Source organism: Camponotus vicinus, unplaced genomic scaffold (genome assembly GCF_025532165.1).
Source record: "Camponotus vicinus isolate PSW18456_S1 unplaced genomic scaffold, iyCamVici1.0 SCAF_5, whole genome shotgun sequence".
Taxonomy (NCBI): domain Eukaryota; kingdom Metazoa; phylum Arthropoda; class Insecta; order Hymenoptera; family Formicidae; genus Camponotus; species Camponotus vicinus.
Genome location: NW_028141977.1, coordinates 17,145,425 through 17,162,668, shown reverse-complemented (window position 1 = coordinate 17,162,668; position 17,244 = coordinate 17,145,425). Strand labels below are relative to the sequence as shown.

The 17,244-nt window shown below is 36.5% G+C and overlaps 1 protein-coding gene across 7 annotated transcripts in view; it reads right to left on the bottom strand.

The window, feature by feature from the left end:
* Window positions 1–17,244, bottom strand: part of LOC145972510 (uncharacterized) — a 134,047-nt gene that overhangs the window by 25,044 nt on the left and 91,759 nt on the right. The window contains exon 1 of one of the 7 annotated variants that reach the window (XM_083101227.1): window positions 9,989–10,149. The exons of 5 other annotated variants lie outside the window; for them this stretch is intronic. The gene's annotated coding sequence lies outside the window, so the exon portion shown is untranslated. Of the gene's footprint in view, window positions 1–168; window positions 444–9,988; window positions 10,150–17,244 lie in introns of those variants that run through there. One more of the 7 variants, XM_083101228.1, reaches the window with a different exon arrangement.

Below are 17,244 nucleotides of genomic sequence, written 5' to 3'. Positions count from 1 at the left end.
CGAATTAATTTCCTGCAATACTTTTTTTGCATTAAGCATATTGTATTTATTATGGATTCTTTATTGACTTCTTTTTATGAATCTCTTTTGAATGTTTATAAAACACATCAGCATATTTATGATACGTTAATATGAATAGATTCAAGCCATGTTACAAACTCCCGTTACCAGATAGAAAAATTCGCGAGCATCGCCGGAAGAATTTATTCTTTTCTCCACTATCTCTCAAGTCTCTACGAGTACGTGATATCTCTGGGGAAAGCATGACGTGGAAAAAAATGCGTATGCAAAAGTCTGTCGGCAAATCTCTTCCAAAGGCGAGAAGAAAACCTCATAATTCTAAATGTTACGAGCTCAGGCAATATTTCCAAACGAGAACTATTTTTGATAACTTGGAAAAGTGCAGCATTAATTATCTGACCATTCTGAAACGTGTTTATAAATTATCTTGTAACGCTTTAGACAGTCGAAAATGAAAATAAAATTAACAAGTGTATAAGGTAGCATTTTGCACAAACACGTTCGATATTTTCGCGAAAGGGAAGCTTATTTTACGAATAGTGTTATTAAAAGATCCATTTTCGAAGCACGAAGTTCGCGAAGCTGCATCGACTTTAACGAAACTTTCGAAATGGCGTTCACGAGAGCCCTTGAAATTAAGCGACTCGAATAATTCTTGATGCGTACGCAACGCAATAAACACACACGGCGCAAATTCGACAACGCAAGACAAACGACACGCGGGAGAGCGAGGGAGGTCGACAGAAGTGCAATAACTCGCGAGCGTAGACGAACGCGCCCGTTTGCGCGGACGCGCGAAATGCAACTGCGAGAGCGGAATTCGCGCGGACCGCACATGCAGTGGCATGCACATGCTTCTGCTCGAGCCGAGCACGTGCCATCGGTGAAGGCGGCATGCGTATGTGTGCGTGCGCGCGCGCAATCGCAACCAGACAGGCGGAGGAGATGGGCTCGAGCCCTCGGCACAAGCCCAGCGTACTTTCGAAACATATTGCATTTCGAAAGCGAATGAAAACAGTCGCGATCGCAAAATTGTCGCTTTAGAGGCGCGAGCGAGCGCGAGGACCGGTCCGGAAAAGTGACTTGAAAAATGCAAATGTCGAACGTAAGAGACTCGGTGTAACGTCGTTTTCTCCATCCAGGCCGCGCTTGAAGAGTTAGACGCGGTGCAACGATATGCGTACATCGAGAATATCGCCGGGCGATATAAGAATTTACTTACGAAATGCGCATTCAGACTTTAAATGACTCGATTAATTTTCTTTCTACACGCGGTATAAATTGAACACAGTTTCGTAAAAGTAATAAATTTTAATTGACTTAATCTCATTCTTCTAGGAGAGAGCGCTTTATTCGTATATACAGTGCACATATGTGCACAATTTCGCGATTTCGCGATCAATGAAATTGGAACGGAAGAGAACGCGAGTTCGCGGCCACATCGGCCGGAACAGACGATTCGTATCCCCGGACCATAACGAGCGATACATTTTACAACTTTGTATATGCGCCGCGTTCAACAGATTATCACACATCATCGAACGTTCCAAAATGTTAATAGCGATAGTATACAATAGATTAATCTAAAGCATTGTGACCGCAGATTGAAAATGTCTTTCAACTTTATACGCTATGTAAACGCATCTTGTACAAATTGTTACACAGAAATGTATAATATAATGACATAATTATATTATATTTTATCATACTTAATTATAAATTTATATATTAATTATATTATATTATTATAATATTATATTATAAGTAATATCATAATTATAATTTATAAAAATAAGAGAGTTTTAGAATCAATTCTCAATCTTAATAGGAAAAATAAATTCTATGATAACTCCAAAGTCATTTTTTTTAAACAACAATTTGACAAATTAATTTAAAAAATGTAATTAAATAATACGACTTTATTGTCTGTTATTTCAAAATTTTTCTTCGAAAAAGATTCTTTAACATCCTAAATTTGTCAACAAAACTAGATTGAATTCAGAATCTGTTATTACGAGCATTTCACATTGTGTACCTTGTCATATTCGCACACATATCAAAGTCATTTATATTCTCGAGAATTAAACTCGCTTGATGGAAATTCAGCCTGATTCCCTCGATTACGCAACCTCGGCAATTTGCAGGGTCCGATAATTAATCTCTGTTGTACTGCGAGCAGTCGGTCCATTTCTCGTCCAGAAATAGTATATTTTATTCACCTTCTCTTTCCCCTTGTCTCATGTCGTCGCGCGCAATCATTGTTGTTTTCCCGTTTCGTTCGCGAATATCGCGTAAAAGGCATGGCGAACTGTCATAAGTACAGAAAGCGATTAATTTTACCGGACGGGCGACGAGGAACGCGAGTGCATAAAGCACGATTCAATTGCGCGTCGCCGAAGAACCGCGACCGCGCATCCCATGTATCATTCGCGGGGACGCAAGATGTATGGGATTTTTACTTCCGGTTTACATCCGGCATGAAGCGGCGAATGCGCAGCGACGCGTATAAACGTTGTTACGTGTCCACGCGTATCGCTCGAGCGACCAACAAGATTGCGTTCTTCCGAGGAAAAGGCGAGGGCGAATAAAGTACAAATAACATCTCCCTCCGTTAGACGTTTCTATTAGAGAGAATGACTGATTTCCACAAATTATTTACGATACTTTTCCAGGAAAAATTACCTGCGTAGTATTTGCTGTTTTCTTATTACAAATGTATCAAATTATACGGAATGTTTCTTAATAAGTGCGAAAAATTTTAGGAGGTTTCTTTGTCGAAAATTAAGGGGAATTTTTCATATAAACATATACTCCTACATTCCTCCCTGTGTTCCCTAAATTTTTCTTATAATTTTGTTTTTGTTCCAATTTTCCCAACATTTACTCTAATTTTATTTTTATTTTAAAATTTAACTTCTCGTAATTCGAAACCTATGCTATTTAGCATCGTGCTGGGCACGATAATATATTTTATTTTTTTTTAATTATTGATATTATGAAAAAAATAAAAAAATAAAAAAATTTCTAAATAAATCAAACTTTTTAATACATATTTTTAGATGATCATATTCCAGCCCATTAAAAAGTTCTAATAAAAAATTGAGTAGGAGTTGCTAGTTTCATCCCCTTGTAACAATACGGGAAGCTGAAAAAAATATTAATATATAACTTTTTTATTAGTAGAAAATATCCACTTAATTTCATTTCTTTAACTTGTTCCAAATTTGAGAAAAAAATAAAAACCTAATTTTTACCCCCATTTTTGGAGGAGTGCAACTCGACAGAGAGGGATATAAGAGTATATGTTTGTATGAAAAACCCCCCTTAATTTTCGACAAAGAATCATCTCCTAAAATTTTTCGCACTTATTAAGAAATATCTTGTATAAGAATTACGTCAAATAGAACGCGCGTTAATTTCAAACTACCCGATATAATCGGAGACATCCGAGATCGAACGTTCATTTTACGAAAAACTATTGTTCCCTTGCTTCATAAAATGATTCTCGGTAAGCTCGATAAATACAACAACGGCCGATAAAAAGACATGTATCGTAACCAAGCGGACATGACGCGGAAATAGAAACAGTACAATAGAATAGTTGGCTGATGTTCGCTCGAGACGAGAACTTTAGCGCGTTTTTATTCGCGACGGTAAAACACGGGATTGCGGCTAGTTTTCGCGCGTTTTTTGGCACGTTACCGCAAATGGCCGGCGGTATACATGTTTGCGGGACAAAACCCAGCTGGCCGCGCGCGCGCGCGCGTCGGTCGAATGAGATATTATTGACAAATTAATTACGGATGCGCGTGTGTGTACGTCCGGCCGGATGTACGTGTGTATATATATCTTCGATACATCGTCGCGCGGATATTAAAAATAACGATTTGTCGTTGCGGACCGTATGAGCGTTATAACTCGCGTAATTAGGACCGCGCGGTTTTTCATCGGAAATTGAATTCCCGGATTACGAGTAAAAATTGAATTTTTTTAAATTTTTTTTTCAACGGAGAAAAAGAACACGAAGAGCGATGTCATGCAAATATCGCGCGGTGTACAATATTTTTTTACGAGAGTTGCGCTCGCGCTTTGAGCATTCATCTCGTTAGTGCAAGAACGTAAAACCGCGCTCGGATAAGATAGTCGACGTGCGGTCCAGGAGAGCTTGAAACGTTGGAAATCGCCCCGAGAGAGAAATAGGTTAAATACGTCAGTAAAACGCTCCTTTGTCGGTCGGAAATTCGAATCTGTAAAGCTCGTAAAAGCGGCTTGTGGCGGAACGATTTCGCGGATGCGACCTCGGAAAGAGGGAACAAAGGACAACGTACAATTTTTTCACGGCGGTATAATAATAAGCGGCAATTATGGCTACCTCTCTTTGCTATTCGATACGTGCAATTCGCTTTTACGCGAATCAAAAATACGAATGCATTCGATAAAATCACAAATTTTTCGCATTATGATTAAAATTAAATGTTTATCATTATTTTTCTTTCTTTTCTAAGAATAAAATATATTTATGCGATATACAATTAATAATTAAGAAGCCATTCATAAAAATAAAATGTCATTCATATATTTATATATATGAAATCGGATTAAGTACTACTTTAAAGTTATGGAACTTTGAATAAAACATTGTCATAATCAGCTGAATCCTCCTGGTATGAAACGCGGAGAAAAAAATGAGAGCTTGCCTAATAAATTATTGTTATCGGCTAATAAAGTCTTGAACCATACAAAATTTATCTAGACAATCTGCGTAAACGGAAATGTAGCAGAACTCGTATAACGTCTGGCGGAATCGCACGAAGCTCGCGTGTGTAGGAAGAAAAGATTTTTCTCCGTCGTGCGTTATCAAGAGAGCTAACAAGGGAAATGCAAATGAAGCATTTTTCGCGGCAACTCGAGAAACGCGCAGGGCTCCGACATTGAATAATTTCGCGCACTTTTATGCAGAATATAACGCGCCCTCTCTCACCCCATCCCCATCCTTCTCCACTCCCGCCCTTACAAATCTCGCGCTCGCACTCGGGGAATAATGAATCACACGTGCGAAGCGAGCGAGCTCGTGCAGTAAAGGTGCACGCCGTGATTGCTGCGGGGGAGAAGCGTACGCGCTCCTGAAACTTGAAGATTCTTACCCCCTGCAAGAAAACGAGATCGGCAGGATTATGTCTGATAAAAGGAAGAAATATCTGACGACGAAACGAATCGCAAATCTCTCGAGGCATCGCATATCTATTTGTGTTATCGAGTACTAGCCGTAAAGCGCGCCGATTTACAAGCTCTCCTCGTTTACGTCAAAAAATAGCCGAAATAGCGAGGCATTTAAACGGTAAATTTTTATGATGTTTTCTCTCGAAAAGAATGCAAAAAAGACAGCTGAAGTAAACCTCCGTGACTCAATCTTTCGCTTCGGAATACTTGAAATTTTACACATACATCACATGTCGGTTTCTAAAAAATAACAATTATTCTTAGTTATTTTTTTTTCGCATATACGGATATTCTGCTAAAAGATCTCGATACACTTTAATCATAGCGATGAATTACTTTGATGAGAAAGATTGCTTCTTTACTTTATTTTTATTATGAAATTTTAAAACTTTCCATCGATAATATTAGAAACAATCGACATCAACATCTTGAGTAGCATCTTAAAGCTACATATGTATGGTAGAATTTTATGTCATTTCCTATATCAAAAAACAGATATCATTCATATTTACTTTAAATATCAATATCGATTTCGTCGAGTCAATTCTGTCGATATGGCCTATACGCTTTCGCCTCTAACACTTTTGATACTCCAATAAATACCGAAGCGATCGTTATTATATCAATATCAAATATTGACACTTGGATAACATCGGTATACTAAGCGTATCCCTAGGTACGAAGGTAACACTTTAATAACCTATTTGTGCTTAACAGACATAAAATGTCGATAATTTCTGAATGGTATCGAGATCTCCCTCTCTCCCCGTCCCACGAAACGTGTCGCTGGGGAAAAGTATCGATACCGCCATAATATCGGTACATGGTACATAAATGTGCCATCTCTCTGGGCGCGAAATCGCGTTAATTACGGGCCATTCGCTTTCTCGCGCGCGATGAACGATAAGTAGTCAGCGGCGGTGCCAACGTGTCTGCGGATTCCGTTCGAGCTTTCCGACCCGAGCGGGCGCGATTAAGCGAGCTAATTGAAGAGCGCTCGCATTGCGTCGGTGGTGGTTACCAGGTGCGATTAAATTCGTCGTGATAATTCACGATCCGCTGTATTAACTCACAATATCGCGACGATGCGCTCGCGTCCGCTCCCTATCTCCCTCCTTTTCTCTCTGCCCATCTCTCTCTCGCGTTCTCCCCGACCATCCTAAAAGATACCTCGTCTCCAACGGATACCCTTTCGAAGGAACAAAGCGAAAGCGCACGTGATCGCCATAAGAGAGTACGTCGATGAGAAGTCGAACGGAACGACATCGAATGCGATCGACATCGTCGAGTCATCCTCGTGTTTATTCACGAAGATGCCGCGGAAATTCTGCAGGAATACACGCGTACAAAGTATCGAATCGATACCCTTCATCCCTCGTCTTCTCTCTCCATAAAATACGAGCATTGTGCTGTCGCTGTTAATCTGGAAGATATCTATTCTCGACGTCCGCATATATCGAGAAAATAATCAGAATAATCAGAGTTGTCCAATCAACGGTAGAAAGTGGATCGATTTGTCTCGAAGGTAGATAAAGAGACGGGAATTTTTCTCTCCATTTTTTCTCCGGGGAGATTCCGCCAAGTTCCTTCAAAGTTTAATAACGGAGTGATTCCGGGCCTTCCGTTCGTACTTTTCTCGCGATGAAACGACGTAATCTGCATCCGCGCGGGTGTTAACAAACGTTGAGACTGATTTCGGCTAACGCGGAATCAGTCCTACTCCGCTTTGCCTCGCGAAAATCCGAGGTCGGAAGAGCAAAAGGCCCTTGCGGCTTGCGCTTGATACACTAAAGTTCCTCCTCCCGTCGAGCGACATTACGAAACTCCGTAAAGCAGATTTATAACTCTCCGGTCTCGACAAAGAGACAAAAAGGGCTCTCGAATGACGGGGGGGAATATCAAGCTGGCGCGCAGACTCTCTTGATTCTTTGAGGTTTGAAAATTAGTTTAATTCAAGATTCATGAACACGTTCGCCGATCCGTACTGTCGTCCGGATACAGTCTCCCCGTCTCCCCTTTAAGCGGGAAAATCTTCGTGAAATAATCGCGAGTGTGCGGAGGATTCCGAGAGTCGCGGTTTCGCGCAGAAAGTTTTTAATGGAGCGCCGAGATGAGAGATAGTATCTGCGCGCGATCAAATTAAATTAAATCGTCGAGATCATCGGCTCGACAGCCACTCTGTATTTTTCTACGTTACAAAGCGCCGTCGAAAAGACCCGATAATCATTATATTTTTATATAACGCGAAATTGCTATATCTCACTCTCCGTAACCCATGATTTCAATAAAAACTTGACTTCATTCGAGTCGCTGTTTCATCACCCTACCTTCGCGATCGTTATTTAAAAAAGCGGCGGTATTATTAAACGTAATTTTCCTTTTGTCAGAACCCATTAAAGTAATCTTCAGAATTTTGCTACAAGTATAATCTCAAAATTTCCAAGCACATAATTTATGGGCGCGAGAATAAAGTAATAGTTTTTGTAAATTAAGGTTTTTTTTATTCAACATTATGAAACATGTAATTGGATGAGAAAGAGCATCATTCGCAATGAAACTTTAAGTATATATACTAAATGCGCGTATCTCTCTATACATTTGGAAAATAAAATGTCACGATGTTAAAATTATACGTAAAATTATTCTCTCTCTTTTTAATATATATTTTTACATAAATATTTATTATATTAATTTTATATTTTAAATATAAAATTTTACAATATTCAACTGCACGTTAATTTGATTCGCCTAATACTTTATATAAAACTTACGTAGCTCTAACTTGTGTAGCCCTAACTCTAAATTTAGAAGATGTATGCAAGCGCGTTTCTCTACCATGAAGGTGAGCAAACAAACAAACATTCGTTCCGAGGGATAACCACTAGGGAATTGTGGGGCGCAAGATCGAGGAATTAGCAGGAATTAGCTTGACATTAAGCATTATCTCGGGTAATGTATCAATGTTAATAAATTATAATATTACAACTCAATCACTATATTATTTCCTAATTATATAACTGCAAATTTTGATCTAATTTACTCGCTATTTTTAAAATTCTCAAAAAAAATCTGCACGTAAAAATACACTATAAAAATCATTTAGAAAAAAAAAAATATATATATATAACATTATTATTATAATATACTATAGTGTTAGAGAGAGAGAAAGAATGTGTTATATATATTTTTATTTATTACGTGTTATTGTAGGTATTATCGGCAAACTGCTCATCAATATGCATAATGAAATTGCATAAACATCTCATCAGCGGTCTCACCTTTTAGTTCGCTCATTTCCTGATGCTCACATTATGCGAACGCATCTTAGAGAGACGCGCTTCATAAAGAGATGACTTCGAGTACAGAGTACGCGGTTGTCGTTTTTGTCGAGACCGGGAAAACGAAGAACATAGGGGACTCCCACGTTCGCCAAGTTAATCCAAGTCTCATCGCGACTTCATTTGCACCGCGTCGGGACGGTAGTTGAATTATTATCGTTATCTCGAAAGCAGCGGCGGAGTACGACTTTGTGTAAAACTGAAAATCAGCATTCGCAATTTTCCCCGGGAGCAGATGCGATAACAATAATACTGTGCCGTTATATTATATTTCGAACGGAACTGTGCGAAATGTTCAATTCGAGGACGAGTCCAAACTTATTTCACGTACGATCGTGCAATTATTATTAGAAATAGCCGGGATTAATTATAACATGCGATATCGGTATTCGATTTCTGCACGTGGATGCTGCGAGAGAATAGAATTAACTTCTTTGCAGTTACGCGATGCGAATTCTTCCTACCAAATATCGGAATTATAATAAATTTTATTATAAGCAATTAAAAATTCTTTTGAGATAATTAGAGGTTCCCCAGATTTCTCTATTAATTGCACATATCCATGCAAAATGCTACGATATTCTCAGGCTCGTCATGCATCATTAAATTATCAAGTATAAAACAATTATTTGATAATTTTACACCTATTTAGTGCTAATCATGGTTGTCAAGAGTTCAGAATTTTAGCAAAGTAATATATTTTAAATGATTGATGAAGCTGCTGGATTTCTGAGCACTGCATTCAACATAAATTTATTTGTACCGACGCCTTGTATGCATTCGGTAAGGAATTTAATTCACGTACTCGCATTTTGAGTTTTAAATGTATTTGTAAATTGTACGTTTCATCGCACGATAATATATTGTATATGTCATACGTAGAATCGATCTAATAATCTAAGGCAAGACATGTGTAATTTAAAATCACAAACAGATAGTTTATCGATAAATGATATCTTGGAACGAAAACAAATGTTATCATGTGCATGTGTGCGTGTATATGTACTGACATCTATATGTATGTAATTTGCTTTCTCCTGCTTGCAAGATGCAATATACCATCGGTCGTTCCAAGATATTGATATACCAGCTGTTCTACAATATATATACAATCGTAATAATGCTACATCTTTCAATGTGCGAGCTTAAAATCAGCTGTTTCCAAAAAAAGATTTATATCTCGAGAACTCAGTTCTAGAATCACCCAATAATTTGGACAAATTAAATTGCAAGAATTAAAATGGACAACAAAATCTATATTTTTAAATTATAATATTCAATAAAAATTATTCCCCTAAATAAATTAACAATAGTGTTCGATTAAATTAACGGATAAGAAAAATATGTAGTATATAAAGAAAAGGAAATCAGATTGAAATCATAGCGAAAATTCAATAGAGAAATGTCACCTCGTCGCACTTTCCTACACTTTTTTGCCGAACACCCCGTGTATTCTGTACAAACAAAGCCGACGTCGTTTAACGTTAAATATAGTTCGGGCACCGATCACCCACATAACGACGGATCTCGCGCGTTAGACAGGCGTTTTCGCGTGCGCTTTCGCGGACGTTCGGAACGCAACTGCGGCAGCGGAAACATCCGGCGCTGCAACGTGCACCGCGCCAACGCGCGCGCCCGCCACGTCCATGTGCATGTGTGTGTGTATGTATGTGCGAGCGGACGTCACACGAGAAACATCGGCAAGACGCGCGCCGCAGATGCGTCCCCAATTTCACCGCGGAAAAACTTGACGTTGCCCTTTACGATCATCCGAGGCACGCGCCGATTCGAAATGCAGATTGCCGTAGACGTCGCGGCCGTGCCGCGAAAACTTTGCGCGCGTTCTGGGGAAAAAAAATATCGAAAATACAAGAGGAGACTCTCTCGAAAGGAGTCGCGAAGAGAGATCCCTGCGCTGGGGAGAGATTTTCCGATTCGTGCAGAAAAGGTATTTCGCGTAATGTCGGGCATTATTTGCCGACGAAATTTTCATTACGCGTTTCCTCACCACATCAGGTCGGGAAAAAGTTTCCATTTAATTAACATTTTTGCCCGAACGAGTATAATTAAACAACTCGGAGCGGAGTATTCGAAGTAACTCGATAGCATTTTCGACTCGCGCGATCGAAATATTCCCCTGCCGTAGCGGGTAAAATTTCCATTATAATTATCAATATTTTTAATTGGATCTTTTCATCGATAAATTTGTTTCCAACATACTTGGCCGCTTTAAAACATCTCGAAACATGCGATACAGTTATATATGACAAATTTTGAAATTGCAATTTCGGGCACTTATCACATCGAGTGAATTTTTATTCATCTTTTTATTCTTTGAAGCAGAAACGAAAAAATAATGCAATTGAATATAAATAAAGTTAATACTGAAAATTAATTTTTTTTTAAATCAACGTTAAATCAATGTGATACGATTGTAAAACAAGGATAAAACAAGGGTAAAGCAAGGATAACGCGAGATAATTTTTCACGAATATATCACGAGAGTGCTGGAAAATTTTTTTGGCGAGTGAAAATAATCACTTTGCATAACACCATGCATTATCGTTGGTGCCATCGTTGTTATTGTTGCCGGAACGGCACGAAAATGGAGACGAAAAAGATGCGACATCGCGCGTAGCCGGCGATTTTTCCATCCATTTTCGTCGGCCCGAAATCGTGAAATACTGCGGGCTGATAGATTTCGAAGAAAACAGAGAAAATATACGATTCCAAGAGAAATCCTGTCGTCGCGCGACGACAGAAATGTCGGCAGAACATGGATATAATGTCGCTCGCGATTTCAACTGAAAGCCAATTACGCGAAGCGGGTTAGGTAAAATAATTCAGACCCGGTAATTCGATCTTCCGCTCGGTAAAAGTCATTTTGTCGAAAGTTCCTTCTTGAACTTTTGGTTGAATCGTCGGTGCTTTAATTGATCCAAGTTCTGGCACTCTCTTCCTCGCCTATTCAGTTTTTAATTGACATAAATTTGAGAATACGTATCATAGTGAAATATTATGCGGTTTTGTGACGATTAGTTTTCATATATTGTCCCAAAATAATAGAGAGATAAGGATTTTTAAATAAAATCAAAATATATGTGTGTATAGATATAATAATAATAATACGATTGATTATCTATGCAATATTATTCATTTCACTTAAAATCTAGGATATTAATATTTTCTTTTCATAACTAGCCGTGTATAGTAACTCCTCGTGTTGACAGAAACCTTCATTTTTATTATGATAACACTGTATAACAACAACGTATATGAAAGTTTTAATGAAAAAGCCTTATTATCTTTCTCTTTTTTTCTCTTTCAAAGTGGATATTAGATTAACAATACAAACAAATATATTTTTTCATAGATAATAAATATTTACATAAAAAATAATTTTAATATAAAATAATATATTAATTAAACATAATATGAATAATAATTTCACATAAATTAAAGAAGAAAAAGTTTAACTCTCAAATAATTTTTAGCTTCTAAGTTTTAGATATGAAAAGAATCTAAAATTTGCAACACAACTACAAAAATTAAACACAAAATAAATAAAATTTAAACAGTACATTAATAGTTATATATTCATCGAATAGTTATATTTCATGGATGCTTTAAATTATTACTTATTCTTAAATATTATCATTATATTCAGGATGCTTTTAAATTATCAATTATTCTTAAATTATCAATTATTCTTAAATATTATCATTATTTTTATATCATCATTATTAACTATGTATTGCGTATTAATATATATTTTTTTTACAAAAAGTATTTTAAAAACAAACTTTTGCACATCTATATCTACATGTACATTCCAAACAATTCTAATTTTTTACGAAAATGACACGTATATACATAATTAGTGAGTTCAAAGTACAGTACAACAGTGCAAGTTTACGCTGTAACATTAATAGCGCCAAGTTAAGAAAATTTTATAGCATGCATAGTGCCATTTAATGCTCTAAATGTGTTTATCAAATCATAATTCTATGCATTTTCGTTATTTTACATGCTTTCTTACGCATTTTATATAGCATTTAACATAGATTGCGAAGGTGATCGAACGAAAGCATGAATTCGAAGGATGTAGCCGCGCTGGTTGATACTCGCCATGCGATGTGTATAATCGACGAGACAAGCCTCGCACGCTTTATTATGTACCACGACTGTGTGTATTCGCGGATCGGGACATGGGTGGAAGAACGTGTATTATCATCGCATTCGTGGCCGGCGACGCCGACGCTAATCCGCGAATGTGTTCGTATTGTGAAAAAGCAGTGCATCACTTCGGATAATAAGCAGATTGAAGCGGGACGCGGGAAGAAGAAGCTGTGTATTATGCGCGGATTTAAACCCTTGGAAGCATAAAGGACGAGTCTTTTTCCAGGCACTACATTGTATTTTCTTTTTTAACGATATTTCGCCGATACTTCCTCTGAGATTAAATTTTTTTCCTTTTTTCTCTCAGAGAAATAAGATTATTTTTCGACACACAATACCCAAAATTATATTATCGAAACTAGTTTTCTGCCGCTTGAATTTTTGCAAATCTTTATCTCGAACTTACGCATTCAAGTACACGCGCAGCATCGTAAGAACTCGAGCGCAATTATTGGATGTCTCTGCAAATTATTAATTTATTTTGTCTGTATAAGTTTCATATTTTGTTACTGAAACTGTTTACATTTATTTATAAAAATATGTACCTTGTTTTGTATAAAATAAAGTTATCTTGTTGACAGAATAATTATTTTTCTGACATCAACATATTTGGTACGTACAATAAAATTACTTCATTTAATTTTTCAATTAAAATATTTACTTAATCATATGTATATAATCTTACGTTAGTAAATGGTAAATACGCATTATCAAGAACTGGTAAACATATTTATATCTGTATATTTGTTTCTGCAAAATTAGCAGCAAGGCTTTAATATCGTTTTTAATTGAAAATGATTGAAATTTACTTTGAATTGAAATATTATTTCGACATGAAGGTAACAAAATTTGTTATGCCACAAACGCGAATTAAATATTTTCAATTTTAGTGCGAAAATAACATATTCCTAAACGCGCAAAAACAGATACGACATCGATGGTAATCAATTTTAAATTGATTTTCATCAAGAAGAGAAAAACTATCGAGCTTGTAACATTAGATGCTAAATCCATCACTGCTTTAAAATAGTGTAATAAATATTTATATAGCTTTAAGCACTATATATATTATCTTTTACAGGCTTGGTAATGAGAGTAGATAGAACTGCACGATATAAAAGCGTTACGTAGGAAGAAAATAACTTTTGATCTGAGCGCCGCACTCTCGACGCAAAAGCACTCGTTCACTCTAATTCTTCCCACGTCTCTTCCGTAGGAGACACATATCCGCAAAAGATAAATTATCCCACGTATCCGACAGAATCATAGAGAAAGAAAGAGATATATAATTCCTCGTAATTTTTCCAACAATTTTTGGCGAAAATCTGCGCCCCGTATCTACCCTATGCAAATTCATCAATTTTTTTTCGCGACGCTAAAGAGATTACATAAAGGCCCTTTCGCAAACGCGCGACGCGAGAAACGCCGGAAATTACCCGAGCAACACCTGCAACGAACTCAAGCGGGATTCTAATGAAAGTTTACAAAAAGAAGACAACAGAGGAGTATTCTTGCGGCGTATTTTAGTTAATTAAGAATGCCTCGAGCCTCTTTCTCTGTCTCCCTCTTTCTTTTTCTCCTTCCTCTTCTTCTTCGCGCAGATCCATTTATATTCTTTCCGCGTTCTCCATTCAGCGACCAGTCATTTCGGCGCATAGCCGACGTGTGGACGCGCGTGATAATAATAACGGCAGAGTAATATGAACGATGGTGCCGGACGCGATTGATTTACGAGGAGATAATTCAACGGAGGACTCGCAAAATAAGAGGGCGGCCTGTTGGATCGAAGCGAGCTAAGGCGAGGTGAAGAAGTGCTTCTTCTCAACGCGAGTTGCGGAAGAACGAAGGAATAAAATTAATAACTTCTGAATAATCGCGCGCGTTCCAGTTTCTATAATTTTATTTTTATCCCTCATTTCGACTCCTCGAATTTAAACGCACGAGAGTTTTTCTTAATAAGTGCGAAAAATTTTAGATGATTCTTTGTCAAAAATTAAGGGGTTTTTCATATAAACATATACTCCTACATCCCTCTCTGGAGTTACACTCCTCCAAAAATGGGGGTAAAAATTAGGTTTTTATTTTTTTCTCAAATTTGGAACAAGTTAAAGAAATAAAATTAGGTGGATATTTTCTACTAGTAAAAAAGTTATTTATTAATATTTTTTTCAGCTTTCCGTATTGTTATAAGGGGATGAAACTAGCAACCCCTATTCAATTTTTTATTACAACTTTTTAATGTTTATATGAAAAATCCCCTTTAATTTTCGACAAAGAATCATCTCCTAAAATTTTTCGCACTTATTAAGAAACACCTTGTATATCATGCTACTTCTCTCATAGTGCAATAATGATAGTCGGAGAGGTCTCTCATGGCGCGTTAACTTTTAGATTAACATTATAACTTTGGTTATCTCTGTGAATATTTCTAGAGAGAGAGATTAAATACATCGAAACAATTATATGCCGAGGCTTTTACTACTTTCTATTTACGTTCTCTATTGCCGCTTCTTATTCCAATCCTGCCTGTGTGAAAAGGAACAGTAAAACAGAGGAGAGTTCTCTCTCGATGCTTAACGACGTTTAAAGCTAAGTGCCATGCAATTTGGCCATAATAAAGGCTTTAAATGTCGCGAGATCTTTGTCTGCGTTGCATAAAAGTAATATAAATGACGATATAAGAGCACTGAGTCTCGCATTTTACAACTCGTACATTTTCATAGAATACGTTCGATATAATGATGGTTGTTAAATTTCATTTATTTAAATGTAAAATATTCCAACGATGTTATTTTGACTGCTATTTCAAACCTATCATATGTTATCTATTGTATTATATTTTTAATTAAGAAATCATATTATAAACGTATTATTTCTCTTGAAACAAATCATTCTAATAATGAAAACATCGCGACGTTTTTTCGAGATCGAATAAAAGTCGCGTTACTCTCAATCATCGCACAAGCACGCCAAACGTTTTAATAATCATCCGTCCAATAAATGCACCGGCGGACATTACTGACGAATTGGATTATCGACTAATATACGACACAAATTCATCAATAAATTGACGCGAACAAAGGGACCATGGACAACGCCTCCTCCCTTCCATCGATGTAAAATATCGTTGCAGTAAATGCTATTGAATGGCTGGGAATGGTCAAAACTCTAGTCTCGTTTTTTCCTGTTAGTTTTGGTAATAAAACGACCACGTTTCATGGCGTTAGAATCATCTTTCTTGAATTATCGTTATATATCAGGTGCGCCGATTCTCGCGAAAAGATTCAAAAATATTATAGTATATTTTCTATATAAAATAATATCAAATCTGCTTTAAAATATAAAGCAAATTAAACAAGTTACAAAATTTTGATATTCTAAACGTAACAAATATCCGTTCTTATTAATTTTATACTGCAGTTATAAAGAGAGAAAATTTTATGCGATTTTGCAGGAAGTGGAGACGATTTATACATGTATTTTTAACGAAAAAAAAAAGATTATTTATTCATTAGAGTTCGAGAATCTGTTATTCATAAACATTTGCATACATCTTTGAATATACATCAAAGCACCGTATTTTTCTCAATCGCGTGAGAAAACACACTGTATGTCGAGAAAATCTGTTCGATCCATTGAACCCTCCCTCGCTTCGTCGACACACCGAGTACGGCGTGAAATATACGAGCTCGTGGGCGAGAGAGGAGCGAAAAAACTAAAAAGACTCATTCCACTAAATGATCGCTGTTTTTCTCCCGACTCGTCGAATTGCCGTCATATTTCGCACGATCATCTTCATTAGATTTATCCGAGTGTCCATTTCGCTGTCAAAATCGTCCCTTAACAAATCGACGAAATCTAGTAAAGCACTGCGGTTATACATTGACGAAAAGAAATGCTGTATGTATACGATTATTCCTCCCCTCCTTCCCTTTCTGATCCGCATAAGAGTGGCTTTAAATCGCCTTTCAGTTTTTTCGATTATTTTTTCCTCTGTTTGAAGCATGTGTACTTTACATTTTGTCTCTCTCTTTCTCTCTTTCTTTCTTTTCAACTTGATGTGATATGCATAATTGAGACTATTCACGGGATATTCACATATTAAGAATCATCTTTGTAGATGTTAACAAATAGAATTCATTATCGTTAATATTAAATCTCAAAGAATACAACTGAGATATTATGTTACGTTAAGCAAAATAAGAAAAACCTTCTTCTTTTCTCTTTCAATCTTTAATCTTTTAATAAAAATAATTATAATACACTTGATATGCAGATTTTTCGCTGAGTGAAAACCAATAGTATATATTATAACTGCATCTTTAATGTTATTATATGACTTTATATTATTGACATTTTATTTAACATTTAAATTTATATAAATGACATTTCAAATTTAATGTTTAAATTTATGCGCGAATTTACTCTAAAATAAAATTTAAATTAATTGAATTTTTTCTTCCAATACATTGTATAACAGTTAAAC